Here is an 18,714-nt window from a genome sequence, read left to right as displayed (position 1 = left end):
TCCAAACAAGAGCAATATCTAACCAATGAAGTATTTTACATCAGAGCACAATTAAAAAAAATATATTCACTTTATTCCTTTCAATAAATTTTCCTGGTCTGGCAGACATGATTTTTATTTATTTATTTTTTAAATTATTACTAGTTTTTTTTCTTTTTTCGGCTACATTGAAAGATGCCATTTAGACACATGAAAATAAATGTTTTTAGTTTAATTTTTAATTTTATTTTTCATTCTGTGCATGCTGTAAAAATGTGTTTTATGTATTTACACAGAAAGAATAAAGTATACTTTAAAAAAATACAAATAATGTATAGCCTACATGAAACTAACTGTTATTTGTTCTTATCATTGTTGACCAATTTAATTATTTGAATTATTGTTGACTTTTATTTAATTTTTTATTTTATACACTAAGCTTTTCAAAAATATTGAGCATAATTAAACACTGTTTAAAGTTTCTCCGTGTCCTGAATGCAGAAATGCTCTGTGAAGTTCTCTGCATCCTTCTCTGTTTGATTCATCATGAATGCTCCTTCAGGCTCAGTGGAGCAGAAAAGTTCATTTGTCTTGGGCTTGTAATGGGTATGACAGTTCTGAAAAAATAGACTTGGTGCTTTCCAAAGATACATTTGTTAGAGAGGTGTTGCCTCCTCCCGCAGGTCCTTCCGAAAAAAGCTTTCTCCATGTCCCAAGAGAAAGAAAGTCTTATAAGAATCGTGGAGGATGGATATGGAGGGAGAGAATGGGAGGGAGAGCATTTGTATTGACCCTGTTTTATGCCTTTGTCTGGCCCCAGACAGCCTGATCCATCTTATGGACCTGTTCCCCAGCGGGCCCCTGGCACCCGACCCGATACCTGGACCATCTGTGTGCCATCGTCCGCCAGTGATACCATCTGCCACTGATAATGCCCACGTACACAACTCTCCTAGCCGCTCGTGTGTTAGAATCATAAACATTTGCCTTCTTCAGAACTGTCATAATTCAGGACACAATATTGAGTCTTTTATACTCGAAATAGCTTACCCAGAGTCATTTTTATCTCTGGATTCATTATATTGTCCTATATTTCACACTGATCCTGAGTAGTTCGGTTTGAATATTTCACAATGTAGATTTGTAAAACCCTGTTGTAAAACTGAAGTGTGTAATTTACAGTATGCAAAATTACAAAAACATTTTCAAACAGGTTTTTCTTAACTCTCCTATTCTGCCACTGCTGTAAACGTATCATTTTATGTTTTATTTGATTATTTTAATGTTTAAATTGCATTATTTATATTTATGGTTTCTTAGGCTTTAAAAACACACACATTTCAAGCACTAAAATGACCTTAATATCTTATTTTTAGTGAAAAGTGTTTGTGTATATAGATAATGTAAGATTATAATAAGCATGGCTTTTTTAAATATTAATAATACAGACCAAACCACCCTAAGCTGCTTTTCTTAAAGCATTGTGAGCTTCATTGATCGTAGAGACCATTGGTGGCAATGGTTATACGATCTGCTCAGACCGGGTTGATGAAGGCGTTGTGTTTGGACATATCAGAGTCATCCATGACTTACAGTTTAGATGTTTAGTTGTGGTTGGATAGAGAGAAAGAGATGGAGAGGTGTGAGAAGAAACAGCAATCTGACATTAACCAGAGCAGTTGAAGGAGGAGAGGAGAGAAAAGAGAGAAATAATGAAGCCCCCTGGTGTGTGTGTGTGTGTGTGTGTGTGTGTGTGTGTGTGCGTGTGTGTGTGTGTGTGTGTGTGTGTGTGTGTGAAGGTGTCATTGATCACAGGACACAAAGAGAAATATTTGTTGAGCTGATCAAACAGGAAGGTCATAATATTCTCATAGTCAGCACAAAAACCTATTCCCCCTGAAACAATGCAGAACTAAAAGTTCATGTGCATGCCCTTCAAGAGCCTTGTTTGAGCACTAAGAGTGACTTTGCCTGTGCATGAAGGTTTACTATACTATAGCTAAACTATCGGGACAAAAGAACCCGAAGGGAGCTAAATATGATAGAAACCCGCTTTGTGACATCTGGGGTCGCACGGTCTGGGACTCAGTGTTATTTTAGTATTTTTGAGAAACTATTATAGTTGTTATTAACATTTTAATACATTTTATATAGATTTTTTCTGTTTTCATTTTTTTAGTTACAAATTTTAGTTTTTTTAAATGTCTATTTAGTTTACAATTGTAATTTGGTTTAAAGGGCACCTATTATGGAATTTTGAAATGTACCTTTCATGTAGTGTGTAACATAGATCTAAGTGAACAAAAACATCCAGCAAAGTTTGAAATATGAAAGTGCACCGTATATAAAGTTATTGTCTTTCAAAAGTAAGAGTCGACTCTGAGTCATTTTTATGAATCGTTAGAAGACCGAAGCTTTTTCTCTGACTAGATGACGTCAACTTGTCAAGTTATTTGGATACGACACGCCCACTTATTGCGCTCCAAGGCCAGCAGGGAAAACATCATGGCGACGAGACGCTGTGTTCTGAAGTGCGACTCAAAAGCCAACTTTTTTCATCTGCCCAAGGAGGAGCATTTGAAGACTAAGTGGCTACAATTCATATATACAACTATACCACAGAAGTATAGTCTGAGCCTTGTGCTTTGTTCGCGCCATTTCGAAGACGATTGCTTAACTTAAATGCAATCAAACTTGGATTCGCGAGCCGGCTGATATTGAAGGAAGGTTCAGTTCCAAGTGTATTTGCTTCAGCTTCCTCCTCCGTATCACAACCTGTAAGTGTTATTAATAATTTTTGCTTTTATATTTTTAATGTAGCATGCTTAATAATTATTTTGTTTGTTGTGTAAGCACCGTTTAGCTTCTAGGTCTTCAATGGCAATTGTATTGAGATATGTGAAGTGTTCGTCGTTGTTTTCGGAGTTGTCTAAAGAATAGAGTAATACCTCGTAGTAACGTAACTGCATTTTTTTTTGTGTAAAAACGTTATGTTTATGAATCGGGCTAATGCAAACAAAGACTGATTGTGCTTTTACAATATGAACTCTGGGCTATGCTCGCTAACATAACATTAAATTCTTTATCTTATTTTTAGTTTTTTACAAACTATAAAGCAGTGGACTATAATCATTATTATAACACGATTTTATTGATAAAAGCATCATTGTACTCCATGTTAAACAATAAGTATTATCTCTGTAAACACTGCTGGGTCATCTGACCAATCGCAGATTAGCGTCGCAAAGGAGGGGTTTGGAAAAACGAGTCGTTGAACGAATCATTTGGGAGTCGGTGAGCAAATCAGGTGAAAATAAATGCATATTATACGACAACAAAAGTGTTTTTTGTCATTGCATGCACGTAAAACTGTTGTTGGGGACTCCCACAACAACATTAGGAACATTTTAAATGTCATAATAGGTGCCCTTTAAGTTATTTTAATATATCAATTTAAACTAAATAAAAACGAGAAATAAAGTAAGTTTAAGTTTTTTATATTTCTGTTTTTTTAAGTCCCCGTAGTCAATAATTGTATCCCTTAAAATTCATCTTTGATCACCAAAATTACATATTAAAAGTTTTTTCCTCAAAATAGCTTGAATGTAACACTTCACCCTTGACTTATTTAATATACGGAGATTTTTCAACGCTATCTCACAACGACCAATTCGTACGAATTTGTACGAGTGATTAAAAGGGGGCTAATTCGTACGAATTCGTATGACCTCACTCGTGATGGGTAGGTTTAGGGGCGGGGCCAGGGGTAGGTCTCATTCGTGCGAATTCATATGAATTTGGCAACTCATAAAATATGTAGGATTGAGCAAAAATCGTACAAATTCCTATGAGTGAGGTCGTATGAATTGGTACGAATTAGCCACCTCGTAAAATTTGCACGAATTGCCATGAGATCGGTTTGGATATTTGCATATTCTATGAATATCACACTATCATACTCACTCACACCAGCTCAGAGATCCACTCGTTGACGATCACGTTGACGTAGGTAGTTTGTGATGTCAGAAACACCAGCTATTTTTTTTCTTGTCTTTTGTATACTGCAGTTTTAAAGAGAAAATACTCATCAATGGTGAAGACATGAATTTACACATGGTTTGTCTTAAAGCATATTACATTTAAATTTAAACAACATTAACAACTTCTTTTTTTTACCACAGGGGGACTTTAAGTCAACGTTTATTTTATTTCTAATTATGAAAATCTTTTTTAAGATTTTCGTTTAACTATAATTACAACGCTGGCAATAAATCATAATAAAAATAAATATTGTCTGTTTAAATTAGTAATTAGTTTGTGCAGTATAAAAATCATGTCTACGGAAAGTCTAAATAATGATATTAAAACAAGTTTGTGTGTGTGTCTCAGTGCAATGTCAGAAGAAGAACAGCAACATCTCTGAAAGGTATTGGGAGGTTTTCTTATATTATTTTACTCTAGTTTATTATACTGCACATTTGGCTTATTATGTAAGCACACTGTGAACAATATGCATACTGCAGAAACAGTCAGTGCTAGTATGCCATTCCGCACAGTCGATGTTCCCTGGGTGAAAAACGAAATGAAAAGAAGGGGTGATATTAGGGATCAGTTAATTTCCTGTGTGGTGTGTGTCACAGCTGAGATGGAGGTGAAATGAAGGATTGCTCGCTCTGATAGTGTGTCAGACTTGACAGCTGCAAAACCAGCAGTGTGTGTTTTAATTTGTGTGTTCATAAAACTGCTCTAGATTTATCACTCAATTATGTTTGCATTTTATTTGCACTGATTATACCGTTACAATTGAGTTGTTTCCTTGTGTCAATTCCCGTGTCACGTGTTTGTTTGTTTCAGATGCCTTTAGAGGAGCAGCGCAGATAATGCCACGAGCCAATTTACCAGTGAGTGTTTCTTAAATAACTTACTAATTCTGGTGAAAGAAAAATGGTTTTGTGAGGAAAATATGACAACAGCAATTTATTTTTCTTAGTGATAATTATTACAGATAATTCTTCTGCAGAAATGGTGTTCCCTGTGTTTGCATGCTTTGCTGAGTTTAATCAAAAACGAAAAAGCCACTTCCGTCATTAACCATTTTTAATTAGCACTTAGCGGTGCTAATTGTTTTGATTGTTTGATGAATGAATGTAAGTTCTTAAAGGTGTAAAAGTTGCCAATGATGAAGAAGACCATGGAGCAGGTGAGGAAGAGGATTTCCCTAAATGCTGAAATTCTACATTTCCTTTCAAGTTTTGGGTTGGTAAGATTTTAAAACGTCTCACCAAGGCTGCATTTATTTGATCAAAAATACAGTAAAAACAGTAACGTTGTGAAATATTAGACTTTTCTTATTATCAATGTTGAAAACAGTTGGGCTGCTTCATATTTTTGTGGAAACTGATACAATCTTTTGCAGGATTCTTTAATGAATAGAAAGTTCAAGGGAACAGCATTTATTTGAAATAGAAATCCTTTTTAAGATTTCAAATGTTTTCAAAATCTCTTTTGATCACCTTTGCCATCTTGCTGAGTTAAAACATTAACAGAAAAAAAAGTACTGACCCAAAACTTTTGTATATAGTTTTACTACTATATCAACTGCTCTTTAACGCACATATCTCATCAGCCAAACACATGGTACCAACTCAATGCATTTAGTAGACATGTTCCAGACGATCATCTGAAGTTCAAACTGAGCATCAGAATGAGGAAGAAAGGGGATTTAAGTGATTTTGAACGTTGCATGGTTGTTGGTGCCAGATGGGCTGGCCTGAGTATTTCAGAAACTGATGATCTACTGAGATTTTACATGCACAAGCATCTCTTGTGTTTAAAGAGAATGGTCTGAAAAAGAGAAAATATCCAGTGATGGCAGTTCTTTGGGTGAAAATGCCTTGTTGAGGTCAGCGGAGAATGGTCAGACTGGTTCAGCTGACAAAAAGGCAACAGTAACTCAAATAAACACTCATTACAACAGCGGTTTGCAGAAGAGCATCTCTGAACGCACAACACGTCCAACCTTGAAGTAGACGGACTACAGCAACAGAAGAACACACCGGTGACACTCCTGTCAGATTAGAACAGGAAACTGAATTGGACAAAATTGGACAACAGAAGATTGGAAAAAGTTGCCTGGACTGATAAGTTTCGATTTCTGCTGCGACATTCAGATGTTATGGTCAGAATTTGGCATAAACAACATGAAAGCAAAGATCTATCCAGCCATGTATCAACGGTTCAGGCTGGTGTTGGTGTAATGGTGTGGAGGATATTTTCTTGGCACACTTTGGGCCCCTTAGTACCAATTGAGCATCATTTAAACACCACAGCATACCTGAGTCTTGTTGTTGACCATGTCCATCCCTTTATGACCACAGTGTACCATCTTCTGATGGTTACTTCCAGCAGGATAACACTCCATGTCACAAAGCTCAAATAATCTCAAACTGGTTTCTTAAACATGACAATGAGTTGACTACTCAAATGTCCTCCACAGTCACCAGATCTCAATCCAATAGAGCACCTTTGGGATGTGCTGGAAAGGAAGATCCCATCATGGATGTGCAGCCGACAAAATTGTGATATATACTTACAGCCGACAACTCTATACAAATTATATTGAGTTGAGACAACTCTACACTATTTTCTTTTTGTCAAAACGTGTGTAAGCTGTAAAATTGTTTAAGTCCCCATTTTTGAAAATAAAATTCTCATTTTAGTTAGGACCATTTATATAGACAAGAGTATTTTACTCAAAAGTGCAAAAAGATTCGTTCAGTCGAGTTTTAATGTTGGCTTTCTGTGCTCCGGCCCCAGGCTGTATGGGACAAACATCTCCAAACGCCTGCGGTGTCAACAGCAGCACCTCTGTCATTAGCGCCCTGTGTACTGCAGTAATTAGGACTACTGTGTATTATACTGTATATCTGGACTCCACGGGTTCCTGAGGGATGTTAGCTTTGTTGGCTCTATAGGCAAATAATGATAGGTCACATTTATCACTGTCGCACAGCAAAGTCATAATTAAGTTGTTGCACTTTCGCGGAGGAACACAAAACAATTTCTGTTCAGAGTTAATTGGAAGTTAAAACTTTCAAACTACACAGGTTTTATCTGCTATTTTTTATGTACGTACATTTGTGTTTGAGGCTAAAAAGTGAATTTAGTAAACTGTTTTAGCTTTTAAACAGCGTTTAAACATTATGAAAATGCATATCTCTTTGTGTCATTGATATTGTGAGCAAGCCAATAGTGATTCTGCTCCAGAAACAATTTAGCTCATTCCCCTGACATTTCACTCCCTGTCCATGCTAACAGCCGGAACAAAGTCTTTTTGTCCTCGCCTGCCTCCAGTGTTTTGTTTCAGACGTGGGTCGTATTTTAATCTGCCCAAAGATTAGAAAGCACACGTTCAGAATGGAGAAACGGCCAAGCTCATTTCAGTTCGTCCGCAGGAGTGCGATTAGCGAGGCGGTTCAATGCCCAGGGGTGTTGCCTAGTTTGACAGGACCTTCCAGAGCGGGGAATTCACACTGCAATTGGATCATAGTGATGTGGGAAATGTTCATGATCTAAGCAGCAGCTAGTCTTCAATTTATTTATGGGCTTCCCTATGAATGAACAAGCATGGCTGATCCTCAGGGCTCTGCAGTGCTGAGCTTCAAGAAAAAAATAATCATTTTAAAATCTGCATGATTAATGTCCAAGCTGCTCTTATCCAGAAAACAAAATGGAATTTATGGCGCTTTTCCACTGCATGGTACGGCTCGGTTCGGTTCGGTACGGTTCAACACGGCGCGGAGCGGTTCGGTTCGCTTTGCTTTTCCACTGCGTGGTACGACTCAACTCGGTACGGCACGGTTCGGTTTGCTTTAGCTCGGTTGCTTTTCCACTGCAGTTAGTACCGCTTCAAAGTGGGTGGGACTGATCGTTAAGTTGTATGTCTGGTGGTAGCCGTGTGCGGCTAAGAGCTGTGCTACTTCCGCTCCTCGGCAACCAACGAGAGGAACGTCTGCACCTCGTCCACTGACCACGATTCAGCCATTTCTTGTTTGATTTTTTTTAACTTTTTTTTGTCAAGTAAAAACTCTAAAAACAGGTGCTACCGCGTTTGCTGTTGTCTGGCTATTTAAATATAGCGGGTTTAGTGTCTCGTGTAGCAAATATACAATGACGCTGAAGTGACGATTCTGTCTGACCAATCAGTGATCTGCAGTGTTTTCACGTCACGTTTAGTATCGGTACGGTACGCTTGGAACCTCAACAGAGGTGGTACCATTTAAAGCGAGCTGAAGCGAGCCGTACCGTACCGTACTATGCAGTGGAAATGCGCCATAAGAGAGCCGTACCGAACCGAGCCGTACCGTACCATGCAGTGGAAAAGCGCCAAAGCGTGCCGTGCCGTACCGAACCGTACCGTACCATGCAGTGGAAAAGCGCCATTAGACTAGATGCTGTCAAGCTCCAAAAATAAAATAAAAAGCATCATCAAAATTGATCATAAGTATACATTTTCACTACAGTTCAAAAGTTTTGTGAAAGAAACTAAAAGCAAAGATGCAGATTAAATTGATCAAAAGTGATAGTAAATACATATTACGAAACATTTTTATTTCCAATCAAATCTGTTCTTGTGCAATTCATATCCCGAAAAACTCAAGATGGCAAAAGTGATCAAAAGTGATTTTGAAAAAGTTTGAAACCTTAAAAAAGATTTCTATTTCAAATAAATTTGAACTTTGAACTTTCTATTCATTAAAGAATCTTGCAAAAGAATGTGTCACATTTTCCACAAAAACACGAAGCAGCAACACTGTTTTCAACATTGTTAATAAGATTTTTTTTTTAGCAGCAAATCAGCATATTAGAATGATTTCTGATGGATCATGTGACTGAAGCCTGGAATAATGGTGCTAAAAAATCAGGTTTGATCACAGGAATAATTTACATTTTGAAATATATTAAAATACAAAACAGTTATTTTAAAGGCACACTATGTAGAAATTGTACCTGAATAAACAGCTTCAAAGTCATTAAACAAACTCATAGTAGGGCAAATCATCCTGTTAGTGAAGCTTGGGGGGGGACGCCGCTGGAAAAACCAGCAATGCAAGTTTGAGAGGAGCGCCCCCGACAAATCTTGCGAGTATCACGACTTGCTTTACGGCAATGACGTAACACACATTAACAACATATGAAGCACCGCTCTGTAAGCACGAAGATACTTGCGCGCATTTCAGACGTGATACTCGACGATGGAGAAAGCTAAGAAAACGCGGTCGGAAGAGACAAGAGTCCCACTCGGTCAGGCTTTCACTCGTTGGCGCGACCTAAAAAGCAGCACTGGATGCAACAGCGATGGTGACCTGGCGATCTTGTTGATGGACTAGTAAATAAATCTCTTATTTGTAAACTTGTTTGCGTTCTATGTTTTATGTTGTTGCGCTTGCTTGTAGTATGTCATTTTTTTACGATGCTGTTCATTCATCCATTATATCAGACGACACTGTTGACGTTGATTCCTGTGATTATCATGAGAACAGTTGTCAATATCTCACATAATTATAAGGAAATAAATAAGCCTAGAGGTTGTAAATAGTGTAAATGAGCACAATTTGCTAACTATTATGATGAATTGCAATAATCATTTCTAATGATCATAACGGCCAATGTTATGAAATAATGCGATGTACATTTAACTTTATTGATGTCATCTGGCATTTTGTAATGTTTACATTAAAATTAAAAAACACAAAATGAAATTATACTATAGGCTATTTACTTGTGATTTAGCTGCAATCATGTAAAAACGTCAAACGCGGTAGGCTACTTTATTATTATAAAGTAGTCGAGCACTCGACATAAACTTATTATTATCATCAGTAGTTCAGTAGACTATGCAGTATGCAGTAGCCTAATATTTGTATGAAATCGTGAAACACCTGGTCAATATCTTCGGAGTCTATCTGTGCCTGTTCCATGCCCGACGCTTCTTACGACAGTGCAAGTATTCCTTTGACAAAAACGGAAAGCTGCATAGTATGCCTTTAAGTTGTAATAATATTTCACAATATTCCTGTTTTTTTTTGTTTTTTTTTTACAAAATACAGCCTTGGTGAGCATAAGAGACTTCTTTTAAAAACATTTAAAAAAATTGCCATTTTGAAGTGACCAATGAAACCATTTTTACGGATTATATCCTGTTTAGTCTGTTTCCAGGTAGTCTGGTATGTCTGACTGAATGACGTGTAAAGCAAGCTTGAAACAGGCCATTTCAGCAGCTCTTGACACTTTTCTGTGCAGTATGGACTAGGCGGTCAGTGAATGGACTGTGGGTTTGACGTTTGTTAATTACTGCTCGGTTGGTCTGGCTTCCAAGCCCATGTGTGTTTTTGTGCATGGGCTTTGAGTGTTCAAAGGAAAAGAAAGAGCAGAGCTCCATATATAAATAATGGCAGTATAAAAAACAAATGCATTGTATGTGTTTGTGTGTGTGTCTATGTTTGCTCTAACATGCATTTGCTCTCAATATATTTGAAGGCATTAGAGCCAAAGCTGAGCACCCTCACTCTCTGTCATAAAACAGATTAGATTTAGCTAACAGCGTTGACATACTAAAATATCCTGTGTCAACTATCATGAATCACATGACTTAAGATGAGCTTATTCTATACTGTACATGGCGACAGCAAGAGGAAAATTCCTCTGAGTAGTGCATGGTCCCGTTAGACTGTGTGTTTAAAAAGAGAACATGAGGTTTAATAAGTCATAACAATTACTAGACTCTGTATTCATGTAGTCTCTGTATTCATGTAGAAAACAACCCAAGAACATTGCCAAAGAACATAAGGACTGGAGTGTGGAAGTTTGGAGCCGTGTTCTGCAGTCCAAGTCAAAACATTACATTTCAGGTATGTTTGTAGGAGACGACTGGAGTGTTGTAATACCAAATGCATGCGTGGTGCCATTAAGCACTACAGCGGAAACAATGGTATTAGGACGCATGTGTTGGAAAGATCTACAAAATTTATGCCACTTTGAAAATGGACCAGTATTGGGAATTCTGATGAACACAATGAAGTCACATGGAGGATCTGTTTAGAGATCAAATGTGTATTTTCCAACAGGATAAAGATCCCAAACACACTGGGCGTGCAATAAGTTGCACACAATGAAAGTGTTAAGGCTCTGCATTTTGAAGTCTTCAAGTGGCTTCCTCAGTCCTCTGACCTTAAAGCCATTGAAAACCTTTGGGAAATCATAACGTCTCGGTTATGTATGTAACCCTAGTTCCCTGAAGAGGGAACGAGGTGCTGCGTTGAAACACTGTGGAAATGCCCCTGTTTGATTGCGTCATGAGAGACGTTCCCTTTCAAGGGAAGACGAGCTGCGTCGAAACGCTGTGGGAATGCTAATACCCACGCCGCCATAAGAGAAAGTGTCCGTCCTTGTGAAGTCAGTACGCACATTTAGACGAAAGCACCTGCGCCCCTGGAGTCGAGCCAAAGTCAAGGATGTAGAACCTCACAAATGTGTGCAGTGAGGACCAGCATGCTGCATCACATACATCATGGAGGGAAACTCCTAACAATAGAGCTTCAGAAGCAGCCATACTCCTAGTAGAGTGGGCTCATACAGCCAAGGGTGAAGGCTGACCAGCTGACTCATAGGCAAGTTAGATAGCCTCGACCACCCATTTGCTCATTCTCTGCTTAGATGCTGGGCGCCCCTTCCTGGTTGACCCAAAGCACACAAACAACTGTTCAGATTTCCTGCACAGGGCAGCTCTGACACAGGCCCTGGCAGGGCAGGGCAGAGCAGATTTAGTTTCTCTTGGTCTGACGTCAGAAAGGAAAGAGGACAGAAAGACAGTACTATTGGTCTTACAATATTAGTAGGGACCTTAGGAACATTGCCCGGTCTCAGGTGAAGAAAAGCCTTTACCATACCAGGGCGATAATTCCAGGCACGGGGGAGATACAGAGAGTGCTTGAATGTCTCCAATTCTATTAAGAGACGAAATAGCAAGGAGAAAGACTTTAGAGTGAAATATTTCTCAGAAACTTCCTCAATGGACTCAAAGGGAGCCAGGGAGAGGCCTTCCAATACAATAGCCAAATCAGCCTCAAGGTGTCACAAAGGAAACAAGTTATAAGTGGGTTTCTCCCCTAGGATGCACCACTTAAAGCTAGGGTAGGTAATCCTGTTTTTATACTGGGTGAAATGGTCCTTCCATTCTGATAGTAGTCAATACATTATGTGTTCAGAAAAAGGAATGAAAAAAATCTGACCTCTGTAGCAGCTGTAGGACAGTAAAAACTCTGACCAATCACTGCCATTCGGTGCGAATGTAAAGAACCAATCAAATGCCTTCATGTCTCGTGCCCGAGCACCACTGCGTGCACAGCAGTGATGCGCGGGTCAATGTATAAACAACCCGCACCCGACCGACGTTTTCAACTAACCCGCCCGCGTTTTTTAGCTATAGTAAATGCTCATCGCCTTTACTGGTCATGGGCCATAGACGGAGGAACTAGGGGCGCGCATTTTTCAGAATGCTGTATGATATAGCCTAGTGTTTTGGAATAAAGGCTTGATTTATTCATTTATTTCGTTTCATTTTCTTAACAATTAAGATGCTGCATGTGTTTATCCAGTCTAATCGAAGTGTGCGTCTCTCCCCTGACTTACCCAACAAAAATCCCGCCCCCTCTCAAAAAAATCCCAATGCTAACAGTAGCTTCTCTGTCGGTGTAAGCCAGTTGCGTTACAGGTCGTAGGTACATGCAGCTGACTCCAAATGTGGATGCGCGTTCATGTTTGTGGGGGGGCGTAGCTTTGGATGGAGCACTGACAGGAGGGGGCGGAGCTTAGAAGAGGTGCCACTTTCAAATCTGGCTAGCTCTCCAACATTACCTACCCTAGCTTTAAAGGGACATGGTAAGCAGCTAAGGCCGCCATGTACACCTTTAGTGTGGAGGGGGATAACTCTGTGGAGAAGCGCTCTTGCAGGAACTCCACTGCACCCACCCGGCAGTTAACTGGGTTCAGTTAGTTAGTTAGTTTATTATTAGCCATTTCAACAAAGTTGATAGGAATTTGTTTTGGATCAATGCTCACATACAGCTTAATTAACAAAATACACTGACATTACAGCGCATTCCACACATATTTCACAACAACAACAAATACACAGACATAAAAGCCTCATATTGCACATGAGATGAAATAGCCGAATGATCAGATGAAGGGTGCTTGGATAAAAGAAAGCATTCAGTATCCTAGCCTCAGACCATGTTTAGGTGACGTATGGCCTGAGGATAGGTACTGTCTCTGAAGCGTGATGTTCTGCTGGTAATGCTTCTATACCTCTTGCCTGATGGCAAAATGTTAAATAAATGATTTGCTGGGTGGGAGGAGTCTCTGATGGGCTTTGTTTACGATGAGACTGATGTTCAGGTCCCATGAGAGTGACTGGTGAATGGTGGTGCCCAAGAAACGGAAGGACGAGACCCTCTCGACAACCTGGTCATTGATGGAGAGAGAGAGGTGTTAAACAGTCTTCCTTCTAAAATCTACAATCATTTCTTTTGTTTTAGTTGTATTGAGGATTAAGTTATTGGTCTCGCACCACTTCACCAGCCGCTCAACCTCTGCCCGATAGCCAGTCTCATCATCATCAGAGATAAGGCCTAATATGGTGGTATCGTCTGCGAATTTTAACAGTTTGACTGATGTTTGATTGGATGTGCAGTTATTAGTGTAAAGTGAGAATAAAAGCGGGGACAGGACACACCCTTGTGGGGCGCCGATATTTAGAATCCTCGTTGATGATACATGATTATTGATTTTAACAAATTGTTTCCTACAGGATAAGAAGTTTAAAATCCATTTACAGAGTACAGCATCGACACCCATCGCTAAAAGAGAGTTATACAGCCTGATAGGGATAATGGTGTTGAAGGCTGAACAAAAATCGAGGAACAGGACACGAGCATAAGTGTTTTTTGACTCAAGATGTTGGAGAATAAAATGAACGCTCAATGACACTGCATCATCTACTCCCCTATTTGCCCTATAGGCAAACTGATGACAATCCAGTGTGATATGCACTAGATTTCTGCAGACCAAGCGCTCAAATACCTTCATAACAGTCGATGTGAGCGCAATTGGCCTTTAGTCATTTAGGCAGGTGATGTTATTGTAACCTGCACCCAATGACAAGTTCACTAGATCAAACTCACTAATGGACCAGTGGCTCAGAAGATTTAGATTCGCTCTAGGAGAGAGATGATGCAGCAGCAGTGAACACTCAGACCAACAGGTAAGTTAACAAATTGTATTTTGTGTGAACCAATATAACAACAGATTTGATGCATGAAAATTTAAATGAATTCAGAATTGTTGATCTTATCCCTTCCTCTACTTTAGAATTTACTCCTCAAATTACGAATCACAAATAAAATAATTAGTGAAATCAATTTCCAGTAAACCCTCTGATTCACTTTTCTTCATTCACTATAAATCTTCACCATAGGATTTTTACCCAGATTCAAATAAAATAAAATAACATAACAAAACACACAATTATTCTCACTTCACATAAGACAATTAAAATTGTCCCAAATCAAATTTCTCTGCAATGAACCCGATCAGTTCATTAATTCAGTTCAAACAGTCCGTGAACTGTTCAGTTCAGTTCTGGAATCATCTTCCTGATGAAACGATTAGAAAATGCACAGTTCTGTCCTACCATTCAAAGGTGAACAATTCAGTTCAGTTTCTCTTTTCACAGGAAACAAGATTTCGTTCTTGGGTGGCTCGCCAGTCCAACTCCACCGTAAGACATCCAAAGAGGAGTTGAGACGGTTCACAATCCAGGATTGACTCGGTTCACTCGCACTTAGACGAACGTTCCAGCATTCACATGGAAATAAAACGCATCAAACAAAAACAAAAACCTGGCCTTGAAACACAAGACCAAAATATCAATTAGTATCCCGTTTCATTAAATCACTTTTAGTTTTACACAACTTCTTATAAACACATCAACAATGTTCATTTATGAAACTACAATAATACATTTTCTTGCACACTTGCTTGTGATATGTTATTTAACACAAAATCAACTCTTCAATCATTTAATTTCACCTAAATGACCTACTTTCAGTGTTAAATTTACACTCAATTGTACCTTTTACTAATACTGCATTAAATAACCAATGCTTTAAATGTAACACACTTAATATGACCTTGAATATAAAACCACACGGAATAGAAAAAGTAAAATAAATGCACTATATTGACTCACCAAGGAACTCGCACACAATGTGCATCTGGACAACAGGAAAATTCAGATGACAATGTTCCACAACGTCAATCTCACATACACGGCTTCTCTCTGAATCCTTCGTTAGAAATATATATATACACATGTAATATTAGCATTAAGCTAGCCCTTATTGCGTCATTAACACGCGGTCGAACACACTGTCGAACATACTATGAGCATAATCACATCTCTTACTACATTTAACCGTCACTTAACTCAAAATTATCATCATATGACTGATTTATAGACAAATTAAACCACTCACATCAGTTTTCGCTGGATTTAGAGCTTAAAGTCTCCCGGAGCAGCAACAACCATCTGCTCTCGTCAGATTCACGGAGGAAAAGAAAACTCTAGTACGCACTACTTTCCAAAGTCCCGCGATAGCGGAAGCTCACATGGCGTCACTCAAAGCGCGATCTAATTGGAGGCCTTCCAAAAGGAAGGTAATCCTCATTGAACAATTTTATAATATTCATATTTATGTTTTTTCACTTTTATATCATTAATAAATCCTTTTACAACTTATATGTGCTGTGTCAAAATCTTTCATTTAACTTGAAGTTTATTCTGTCCCTGCTAACACTTATTGGTAACCTGGGTTACACTTTTCCCCTCTAAATTCAGGCACGTCCTCGGGCCTGCTGGAGGTTGACATGTCACCACAGTGGGGAAAACTTCAGACATATTCAGGGACTGATCACTAATGGACGTGGATTCCTCCAAGGAAGTGGTAAATGCAGAACTCAACCCTTGCAATAATGACTGAATAACTAGGGTCAAGGGATTTCCTAACTTGGGATACTGCAGCTTGTTAGGAGGCCCACAATGCCTTTTCGAACGTCTAGGGTCAGTAGCTCCTAAGTTCTCATCTGGCTCATTGTAGTCACTCGCAACATCTTGAGCAGATGAACTCATGTCGTTGAACTGTTTTCCATCAGTTACAGTGTCAAATAGATCTGGTGACTCCAACACATCCTCACTAATGGGTGGTAAGAACTCTTGGACTTCGATTTCCTTAGTACATTCCTTTCTGCAAGTCTCCACTTCAACCGTGTCTTCTTCTTGAACAGCGTCAGCCTCCACAGGATTGATTTCAGGTAAGTGATCTCCCACGTCATCATCTGGCTGAGTATCTGTGGTATTTCCTTTTAATTTGATGTCAGGTAAGGTCTCTTTTCCCAGGTAAGTTTCATTCACAGGCTCCACCACGGAAGAACGTGACTCATGAGAATCCATTCCAGGTAAGTTTTCTACAAGCTTAGGATGTTCTGGAGGAGGGGTAATGATCTTTGTACTGAACTCCAATCGACACATTGAATTTCTAACATAATCGGAGTCATCTTCTGATCCTGACTGACTGCTCTGATGCTCTTGATGAACCGCTTCATTTACAGAGTGGGATCTGGTTCTAGGTCTGCGACGAGGTTTCAAATTTGTTTCCTCAAGTTCATTCTCAGGTAAGAATCCACAAGGCAATAACAGATCGCGGTGTAACGTGCGGGTTGGTCCATCTTTCCCTTCTGGGCAAACTGTATAAACTGGCATGTCTCCTGCTTTCCTGACTACCACATATATTTCAGATGCCCATCTGTCTGACAGCTTGTGTTTCCCTCTCAATTTGACATTTCGCACAAGGACTCGATCACCTGGTTCAAGTGTAGAGGCAACTACATTTCTGTCAAAGCGCCTTTTGTTCTTATCGGCCACTTTGGATGCATTGTGAGAAGCAATTCTGTAGCTTTCCTCTAATCGACTCCTTAGAGTTTTCACATATTGCGAATGAGAGTGTAAATGAGAGTTGGTATGAAGTCCAAAAGCAAGGTCGATTGGCAATCGAGGCTGCCTCCCAAACATTAACTCATATGGCGAGTATCCAGTTACATCGCTCCTGGTACAGTTGAATGCATGCACCAATGGTCTGACGTGATCTTTCCAATGAGCTTTGCTTTTGTTTTCCAGAGTGCCTAACATCTGCAAGAGAGTTCGATTAAAACGCTCCACCGGGTTCCCTCTAGGATGGTACGGGGTGGTTCGTACCTTGCGAATGCCGGCAATTTTACACAGTTCTTGGATAGTACGGGATTCAAAGTCTGGCCCCTGATCACTGAGCAGTTTCTCAGGAAACCCGTAATGAACAAAGAAATTATCCCACAGGCATCTAGCAACTGTCTGTGCTTTCTGGTTACGTGTAGGAATAGCAACAGCGTACTTGGTAAAATGGTCCGTGATAACCAAAATATCCTTAGTATTACTGCTGTCTGGTTCCAGCGACAGGAAATCCATACAAACCAGCTCTAGTGGCCTTTGAGTCTGGATGTTCACTAAGGGAGCCGCTTTCTGTGGAGGTGTTTTCCGACGAACACAGCGCTCGCACCCTTTGATCTTTTTGTCAACGTCGGCTGCCATCTTTGGCCAATAAAACCTGGAGCGTAGAAGATCGAGAGTTCGCTCCAAACCCAGGTGGCCCATGTCATCATGAAGACTGGTAAGTACAAGGTCTCGAAGATCTTCAGGTAAAGCCAGTTGGTTCAGCACTTTGTCTCCATCCATCCTCTTCCGATATAACACCCCATTCTTCAGCTCAAGCTTATTCCACTGTCTCATCCACCAGGTTACTTCAGGAGAGTGCAATTTCATGTTTGAAGGCTTGTTGTTAGACTCCAAGTAATCAATTACCTCTTTAATTTCAGGGTCAGCTTGCTGCTTCCTGATCAGATCCTCCTCAGACAGGTAGGGTATCTCTGGGAGACCATGACCATCTTCTTTCTGGATTTCTGGAGGTAAGGCCTTTGCATTCATGCTCAAGGATTCTACCAATGCCAGCGGGAAAGACAGAAGATCACGGGACTGATTGATTTGGTGTTTCCCACAGATAGCCTCCACTACTTCAGGTAAGATTGTCTTAGTGTTGCCTTCAAGATCTTCAAGATGATGTAGAGTAAACTGTCTGATTCGTTCTTGCTCTTTTTTAGATTCCATATCGTTTGATGGTTCACCATGGGGACGACGGGACAATCCATCTGCATCTTGATTTTGTGCTCCAGCTCTGTATTGGATCTTAAAGTTGTACGTTGAGAGGCTGGATAACCATCTGTAACTAGTAGCATCCAGTTTAGCTGATGTTAACACATACGTGAGGGGATTACTATCAGTTACCGCAGTGAAGTCTGCTCCATACAGATAGTCGTGGAATTTCGTGGTTACTGCCCATTTGAGGGCCAGAAATTCCAATTTGTGGGCAGGATATTTGGCCTCACATCTTGTTAATCCACGGCTGGCAAAAGCTATCACCCTCATGTGTCCTTGCTGTTCTTGGTACAGAGCTGCCCCTAGACCCGTAGCACAAGCATCTGTATGCAACAGGTAGGGCAGACACGGATTTGCATATCCCAACACAGGAG

At 39.7% G+C, this 18,714-nt stretch overlaps 1 long non-coding RNA gene across 1 annotated transcript; it reads right to left on the bottom strand.

Annotated features, from left to right (window-relative positions):
- Window positions 1-14,805: 14,805 nt before the first annotated feature.
- LOC307002637 lies at window positions 14,806-15,707 on the bottom strand. The gene is made up of 3 exons (XR_013798507.1): window positions 15,576-15,707; window positions 15,290-15,386; window positions 14,806-14,944 (listed from the first exon to the last, which is right to left on the bottom strand). It is a non-coding gene; the product is annotated as an uncharacterized lncRNA (long non-coding RNA).
- Window positions 15,708-18,714: the final 3,007 nt, after the last annotated feature.

The sequence above is a fragment of the Phoxinus phoxinus genome (genome assembly GCF_949152265.1).
Source record: "Phoxinus phoxinus genome assembly, chromosome: 8".
Taxonomy (NCBI): domain Eukaryota; kingdom Metazoa; phylum Chordata; class Actinopteri; order Cypriniformes; family Leuciscidae; genus Phoxinus; species Phoxinus phoxinus.
Note: the sequence above shows the minus strand (reverse complement) of the source record. Positions and strands in the feature narration are given on the sequence as shown.